General features: G+C 54.4%; 1 pseudogene; it reads right to left on the bottom strand.

Moving 5' to 3' along the window:
• The window catches only part of LOC102862552, a 42676-nt pseudogene extending 40696 nt beyond the window's left edge, over positions 1 to 1980 (bottom strand).
• Positions 1981 to 8350: the final 6370 nt, after the last annotated feature.

Raw genomic sequence — 8350 nt, 5'->3', positions numbered from 1 at the left:
AAATAATATGTAATATAATAGAATAATGTAAATTTTAGCTATATATCCCCACCACAGTGTAATAACTGTTTATTAAAGTCAGTCACTGAGGGATCTGTTACAGCAACTCCGAGGGGCTCAGACAGTGTCCTTTCGTGCAATCCATCTTTCCTGGCAACATGCCCAAACAAACAAGATGAAGGCTTCCCTCCCTTGTTTCTGCTGTCTGTCCTTCCAAGACTCTGTGTGTCTGTCTGTGTCTGGGCCAGAGAGGGCGGAGGCCGCGTTTCCAGATGCCGCTCAGGGCGTAAGCGTCAGCAGGAGGAAGCTCTGGGCTGTGCTGCCTGGGGCGACAGTCTGCTCTGACAGCTGCTTGTAGAACTGGCCCAGCTCCGGAGCAGAGGCTTTAGAAGCAAGTGGTCAACAGGAGGGAGTGGGTGCAGAGGTCAGAGCAGCTGTGTCCTCCCACCTCTGGGTCTGAAGAGGGCAGGAAAATTGTCCAGGGGGCGAGAAGGGGTATTTTTAGCTGCTGGAGGTGACCAGGCTTCAGGAGGGGTGGGGCCTCAGCATTCGGAGGCCTGTGTGTGTGTGTGCGCGCGCGTGTGTGTGTGTGTGAACGTGTATGTTTAAGTGCGTGCCTGCTTGTGCGTGCCTGCATGTGATCACGAGCACACATGTATGCATGTTTGTGCGAACCTATAAGCATGTGTGTGTGCTTACACAAATGTGTGGACATGTGCGTGTGTATGTACATTTCTCTGTGTGTGCATATGTATATGTGAGTGGGCACGCACACGCACGCACGTGTCTGTGTGTGTGCGCGCACGTGTCTCGGCTAGTCCTGTGAGCTGAAACATAAGACCTCCTCAGACTCCTCAAGGAAGTTGTCCATGTGCCCCCAAACAGTGCTGGCGGAGGAAACAGCGAAGGCATCCCATCCCGCCCCTCCCTCCCTTTTCTGTTTTTTTTCCCAGTTAGAAGCTGAATGGGGAGGAGAGGGGCAGGGAGGTTGCTGGCGCATTAGACCACAGCCCTCCCCTCAGCTCCTGGGGTCAGAGGACGCCCTGCATATGGTGTGTGAGGGGAAATTTGGGGGGGATGCTGCTGTGCTGGACGTGAGCTATGGAGCTGCTACTTGGGCGGGGGACAGGTTCACCACCGGACTGCTGATACCGGGGAATGAGCTCCGTTCTGGGAACGTGCCCACAAGCCAGCACCTGCCGCAAGGAGCAAGGAGCCTCTTCTCTGGCCAGAGTCCACACTCGGTCACCTCCTGCTGGTTTTCGAGCAGGGGACCAGGAGGCACTGAAGATTCCAGGAAGGGCTGTTGTCGCGGACTGAATGGGCAGAAAACAATGTGTCTGGTCATGGACAGTGGCCACGGGTGGGTGATCACATCCAGGGAGGATCCCTGATTTGACTCAAGCACTTGAACTCTCAATTTTGCTCTTGCCTCTTGGACCCTCCCTGGCCTCTTGACCTGTCCTTGACCTTGACTTCCTTCCCTCCCTTGGTCTCTGAACTTGTATGACCTGAGCCACCAACCCCCTGCCTTGGTCTCCTTGAGAAAGGTGCTGACCTCTCACGCCAGGACAGCTGATGCCAACTCCTGGTGACCCCATGGGAGCCTTCAGAGAGCTACCCTACAGGGGCCTTTCAGTGGTTGAATTTTCATAAATCAGTTGCCAGTCCTTTCTTCCGTGGTACCTCCAGGCAGATCAGAAGCTCCAGTCTTTACATCAGGGGTTCACCCCTTCTTTCCCAGTGACACCTCCCCAGTGGCGTGCTTAGAAACAGGAAGGCAAATTTCACAGCAGGAAGGGTTGACAGGACACTCCTTTATTAAAACCAAGGACATCGTTATAAAAACTACCGTATAGAAAGACAAAAGCAGCGGCAGCGGTGGTGTAAACACAGCGGTGTGATTGTTACATTGTAGCTCTGTCAGGAATAGTATTGGGTTTTGGTTTTCCTGGTCGTCAGCTCTCAGTGAGACCGCATGCCCGACCCCTGAAAGTCGGACCTCCCAGAGGGGAACCCTATCTGTCCCCTCCCCAGCAGCTGGCACGCCTGTGCTTGAATGACCCTTTTGGGGGGGTTCTGCCTTGTTAAGGCAGTGGAGCCCCTCACCCTCAGGGTCCCCCTAAAGTTATTGCACACCCCCCAGACTCAGATGGATAGTTATTGACTAAGAATGGGGCTCACTAGCTCTATACACAACAGGGAGGGAGAGAAGGGGCGACTGCTTGTGCAGGACAGAGGTGAGGTTCTGGAAGGCTCTCGGCCATGAGCCGGACCCATGACGGCACAGGCCGTGTCACCTACAGCTGTCCTCTCACGCGAGGACAGCCGCTGGTGTGCACTGGCCAGTGGGCACAGGGCGGCTTTGGGCAGTGCACGGGCACCTCGCCGCCCACCTGTGGGGACATCGCTCACATCCTGACCTATGCCAATGATGCCCCCGGGAGCCCATGGACACCAGTGAGACCTCGCTGTGAGCAGAGCCCCCGTGGGGAGCTGGGCACTGTGGCTGCCCTGAAGTATAGTGTGTTAAGGGCGACTGGGCTGGGGCTTTGACATGTAGATAGGAGTTTAAGGTCCAGAGTGTCTAATGGGCAAAGTGACACATTCACCATGTATCGATCTAGCACCAACAGTGTGCCACAGCCTCACCTAGAAACCAGGGGCTCCACTGCCACCCCAAGGTCACTCTGATGGATGGGATGGCTAAGAATCCCTTACTCCTTCTGTGCCCCTGGTCCTTCTTAACTGGGAGACGCACCCCAGTCACAAGTCACCCCCACCCTTGTCCGATACAGACTGGCCTCTTTCCTTCCATCTCCAGCTGCAGCTCTCAGACGGGCACTGGGCACAGAGACCAGGGAGGCAGGGTCACCCCACCTGGGGCTGGGGACCAGGAGGGGCTCAGAAATGTCTGCTAAGTGGATGGATGGATGGATGGATGGACACAGATACAAGCAGGAACCATCCAGGACAAACTTCTTGTCTCTCATCTGTCCAGCCTCTTTTAGACCATGAGCCCCAAAGCTGTAAACATTCTCTTGATGCATCTAGTGCAGAGATGGGGAGAGGGCCCTTGTGTGGTCCTAGACACAGAGTGCCACCTCGGTTTTCTGAAGGGTGAAGGTCATGTCCTGGCCAGCAGAGGTGGGAAAGGATGCTGCCCACTTGGGGTGTGTGGCTGCCCCCTGGTCCATGTGGATGAGGCCCAGTGCTGGCCAGCAAGGAGTTGGATCAACGTCTGTTTCCCCAAGCCCAGATTCCGATAGTTGCTATAAGGGGACCCTGTGGACATGGCATTGCAATGGCCTCTCAGCATCTACAAGTTCCCCCAGGGCCACTATGTCACCTCTGATCCCAGGAACATCTCACCTTCACCTGGAGGCCACCTGGGGCCTGGCTTTTCCTGTCAGTGGTCAGGGAGACTGAATGGCCATAGTGGACAATTCAAAGAAACCAGTTATTCTAAGTCTGTCACTTTGAGGGACTAAACGTCTTCAATATTGCAGCCTCCACTAGAAGCCTGAATGGGGAGCAAACCTGACAAGGGTTAGGGGAGAGGGCTGGGGCTGTGGGCCACACAAACCCTGATCTGAGTGGACAGGGAGCTAGGAGGATGGGGGGCACTGGGCACAGCCACCTCCACAGCTCCTCCCACTGGAAGGACATCAGCAGAGCCTTGGCCAGGGAGGCAAGCAAGGCTGCTTTGGGAAGAAGCCTGATGGTGCTATAGGTTAAGCACTCAGCTATGAACGAAAAGGTTGGTGATTCAAAACCACCAGAGGGCCCAAGGGAGAAAGATGAGGCTGTTTCCTCCCATAAAGATGACAGTGTTGGAAATCCCACAGCACCCCTCACCTCCCGTCCCAGGTCCCTCCTCCCAGTCTTGGGTCCGAGCTTGCTCAAAGACTTGTCTGTGGACACCGGGAAGGGCCACCGCTCCAGACAGAGCCAGCTGTCTCCGACGTTGTCCTGAAGCTCAGAGACAGCCTGAGCGGCATGGTCCTGTGTGCGTGCGTGAGTCCTTTTAAGGCCCGTTTCAGGTTTGTAGTGGTCACTGGTCAACACAGGTGGCCTGGTAGCTGGAAGCTCCTAGCGTGTTTGCCTGTCGGCGGCTGGGGTTGGCAGCCAGGGGGTCGGGGCTGCAGCCACAGGAAGCTACCAGGTCTGTCCTGGTTCTGACTGACCTGCAGACACGCCCACCTGGATGAGGAGGGGGCTCAGGACCCCTTGGATGGCAGGGCTCCCTGCTGAGAGCGCTGGGTAAACACAGGTCGGTCACACGGATGTCCAATGGACACTCAGCCCTCACCTTCCTCCTCTCTCGCTCTTTTTTTCTCCTTTTTAAACTTTCTTATAAATTATCCCGAGAGAGGCAGAGGCTCACAGCAAAGATGGAACGGGGAAGCTTGAAACCCACTAGCACTGTAAGGCGGCCTTGAATGCGTCACCACCCTGCGTCTAAGGGGTAGGGACACCCCCGGGGCCAGGTGGAACCCCTCGCATATGTGCCATCCACCCAGGGGCCAGCCGCTCCGACCCTCTGACAACTCCAGAGATAGCCAGTGGCGACAGCCCTGTCCAGCACACATAGTCTTCACAGGTGAGGAAACTCGACTGGGAGCTGTCAGTGGTCAGCTGAGGTCACTTACGGGAACCGTAGTGCAACACATACATGCTGGGACCCCTGGACGCTGAATCTGTGCACCCCACACACTGCCCACTGGGTGGACGGCAAGATCGGGGAAGATCTCCAGCTGCCCCCGAAGACACTTCAGGTCACAGTGACTTCTGAAATGACTCTCAGTGGGGCGGGGGGAGCTCCCCTGGGGGGTCCTCCAGATGACTGCTGACCTGGACACTCGAGGGGAAGAGGTATGACCACAACCCCTTCCCAGCCGGGGAAATGCTTTCACACAAGCAGCTGTCAGAGTTCCCGGACCCACAGGACACAGAGAAGGAAACTCTGATGAATGACCTGGTCTGACTCCTTCCTCTCACAGGTGGGGAAACTGAGGCTGGGGTGGGTACAGGATTTTCCCAAGGTCACCCTGCTCTCAACAGCAGAGACAGTGCCAGGATCAGATGACTTCCGATCCTGAGGCTCTGCACGTGGGATGCAGGTATGGTGCGCTCCAGCTGCACAGATTTGTGGGCATGCCCTGGAAAACTCCACATCCAGGTAACAGGAGGTCAGACTTATTTCAAATTAGGACCCCAGGTAAGGGTTGCCCCACTCTGCGCTAGTCAAGCTGTGCCTGGGCACCAGCAGCACTGTATGGGGGAGAGAGGGCCCAGGCCTTCCACAGGCTGCCTGTGGGAGAGGACATGTCATCCAACCCAACTGAGTGTCAGGTCCCTCAAATTCTGCCACGGAGCCGGAACCTTGACCGGCCAGCAGGTTTCTAAGGTTATAAACCACACAGGAGGAAATGGCCCATCTTTCTCCTGTGAAGCAGGAGGGGTGGGGAGCTGCGGCGTAAAGCTCCAGAGTCCACAGAAAGGGCTCCTTTTCATGAGGATGAAGCGTTCAGGGTGGAGGGATTGCTTGATGTCCAGAAAGTCCCTTCTGTTCCACCAAGGGCCTCAGGGGCTTGCTCCTCTCAGGGAACCCCAGCCCGGCTCTTCCCCCCATCTCCTCCCGTACTTCCTCCTTGCTTTGGGAAACCACCGAGGAGGCTGTTACTGCCCCAGAGCCTCTGCATTGGTGCCTCCCTCTGCCGGAATGCTTTCCTGTCTATCTTTAAAATCCATGGCTGGCCTTTTCTTCTCATTCAGACTAGACTTAAGTAGCCTCTCCTCAGATCAGGGTCTCAGACCCCACTAACGCCTCACTCTGGAATCTTGCTGGAGCACCCCTGCTGCTGACCTCGTCCTCTGTCACTGTCTACTTCCTGTCTGTCCTCTCCCTGTCCACGGGCCATGTCTTGGCTTGTTCGTTCTCTGCCCCATGAGAACACTCAGGAAGTGACGTGTGTCCTGGACAGTCCCGCGCTGGGGAGACCTGGGGCTCACAGCACTCTGCCAGGATCAGTGTGTCTCTGTGGGCAGTGAGAGCCCGGGGGATCGCGTGGTGAGGTGTTACCCTGTGTTTACTGGGGCTGAGCTCTGTACCTGCAGGCCACAGCTAGACAGCCAGGGGTGCGTGAAAGTGCCCCTAATGGGAAGGTTCCCCCCGCCCCCTGGGCAAAGCGAGAGCCTAGCCCACGTTCCTATCAGCCTGTCTGTCTGGCAATATCACATGTGTCCATCTCTCCTATCGCCTGCATTGAGTCCTCACTCACAGTAGGGGCTTAACCAGAGTGTGCATTGTGTAAATGAGTGTTTTAAGTGTTGATAAAGTGTAATTTTGGCAGCACAGTGCTGGGGAGCCCTGGTCCTCGGGCCTCCCTTCCCTGCTGAGTTCTTTCTGTGGGGTTCATCGCATCTACCGTTCCCGGTGTTTTGAGGTGACGGTGGACGAGGGTGTGGGTGCAGAGCCCTGGCCTGGCACCTGTCCCGTGGTCATGCCGATGCTGCATCCCACCTGTTACCACTGTTGTGGGAAGGGATTCCACAGCAATGGGTCCTGACTGGTATTTTCAAGCCCTGGTGGCTCGAGGCCCAGCAAAAAGAAACTATCTCCACCAGCCCAGGAGGCCGCTGCTCCCTGTGCGCAGCGACCTTGACCTGTGCATGGAGCCCTGGTTCTGGGAAGACCCCTCAACCACAGGGTGACCTGTGCCCATCCGCCAACTCTGCAGGGAGAACCCCAATAAAAACCATCCAAACAGAAGGGACACCCAAATCACACACGCCCACACTCACAGTCAATATTCTGACGTGGGGAGGCCCAAAGGGCGCTACTGGGGAGGGAGGAGGTGGGGAGGGAGCTTCGGTTTTCGAGCTACAGGTGCGACTTACAGGTCTCCTCCTGCTGGCCTTAATCAGCCAGAGTAGCTCTGTGTTGGTCGTCCTGAGCCCGCCACAGCGTCCTCTCAGCAGCCACCAGCCCAAAATGGTACTATTGCTTGCGGACAGGTGGCCCAGAACCCCCTCCCCTGCACCCCGGCCCCACTCCTGAGTTTGCTTTTGTCCGAGAAGTCCGCGGAAGAGGGTGTGGGGCACTGGACAGCATTTCCTCCTCTCCCACTGCCTCCGCGTGGCTCGCTCTGTCTCTCGGTTAGGAGTCCTTCTTCTTGGGAGCTGCGCTGGGCACTCTGGGTCTCACCTCCCCCATCCTGAGGCACGGCAAAAAGGTTTTCTGGAGAGAGCAGAGGAAACAAAATATCACCCGGTGTCTCCCCAGCAGGGCCTCACTGGGCATGGCTCTCAGGCCTCGGAGCCAGGAGGAGGCGCGTGGTCTCTGAGCAGGTGGCCCATCTTTGCTTCCTGGACATTGTGAACCTTGTACTTTAATACTGGAAGCGAGGCAAGGGAGCTGTTCTTACTATGCCTCACTCTAGTCTTAGTGCTGCTGGCACATGCAATAAGACAAGAAAAAAAAAGATGTTAACATTAGAGGAGCCAAGATTACAATTACTTGCAGGGTAAGTGACAGAAAATCCAACAGAATCAACAGGCTAATAATTCTAAAAAAAAAAATAAAAGAAAAATCTCATTGTCGTCGCTCATAGCTGACCCTTTGGCGAGTTTTCAGAGGCTGTAAATCTCACGGAAAGAGATTACCCATTTTTCTCCCATAGAGTTGCTGGTGAATTGAAACCCCTTGACTTTGGGTTGGCGAAGCAACTCCTTACTAGACCTCCAGAGCTATTTAGTAGGATAGGTGAGAGGTCAGATACAAAAGTGTCTAATGACATTTGGCCAACTTACAAACCCCAACATTATTGATCTATATTAGTAATTATCATAGTAATTGCCTCTCTTGGTTTGGGAGATTCTCAGTTTAACCCTTGTTATTTTTGTATAATTCTTAATAGCGTGCATGAAAAAAAAAGTACTTTAGCAAAACAACTATGAGGTATCATCTCATCCCAGGAATAATAGCAAAATTTAACAGAACAGCAAACAACAAATGCTGGTGAGGTTGTAGAGAAACTGGAACCCTTATTCACTATTGGTGAGAGTGTAAAATGGTGCAACCACTGAGGAATACAGTATGGCGCTTTCTAAAAAAAGTTGTAAATAGAAATACCATTTGACCCAGCAATTCCACTACTGGGAACATACCCCAAAGAGACCATAATTGTCACTCAAACAGATATATGCACACCCATGTTTATTGCGGCTTTGTTCATGATAGCAAGGAGTTGAAATAACCTAAGTGCCCATCAACAAACGAATGGATAGAGAAGCTGTGGTATATTCACACAATGACATACTATGCTGCATTGAAAAACAAGGAACT

This window comes from Elephantulus edwardii, unplaced genomic scaffold, assembly GCF_000299155.1.
Source record: "Elephantulus edwardii isolate Elephantulus edwardi_28Jun2011 unplaced genomic scaffold, EleEdw1.0 scaffold00064, whole genome shotgun sequence".
Taxonomy (NCBI): Eukaryota; Metazoa; Chordata; class Mammalia; order Macroscelidea; family Macroscelididae; genus Elephantulus; species Elephantulus edwardii.
This window is presented reverse-complemented; position numbering and strand designations above follow the sequence as displayed.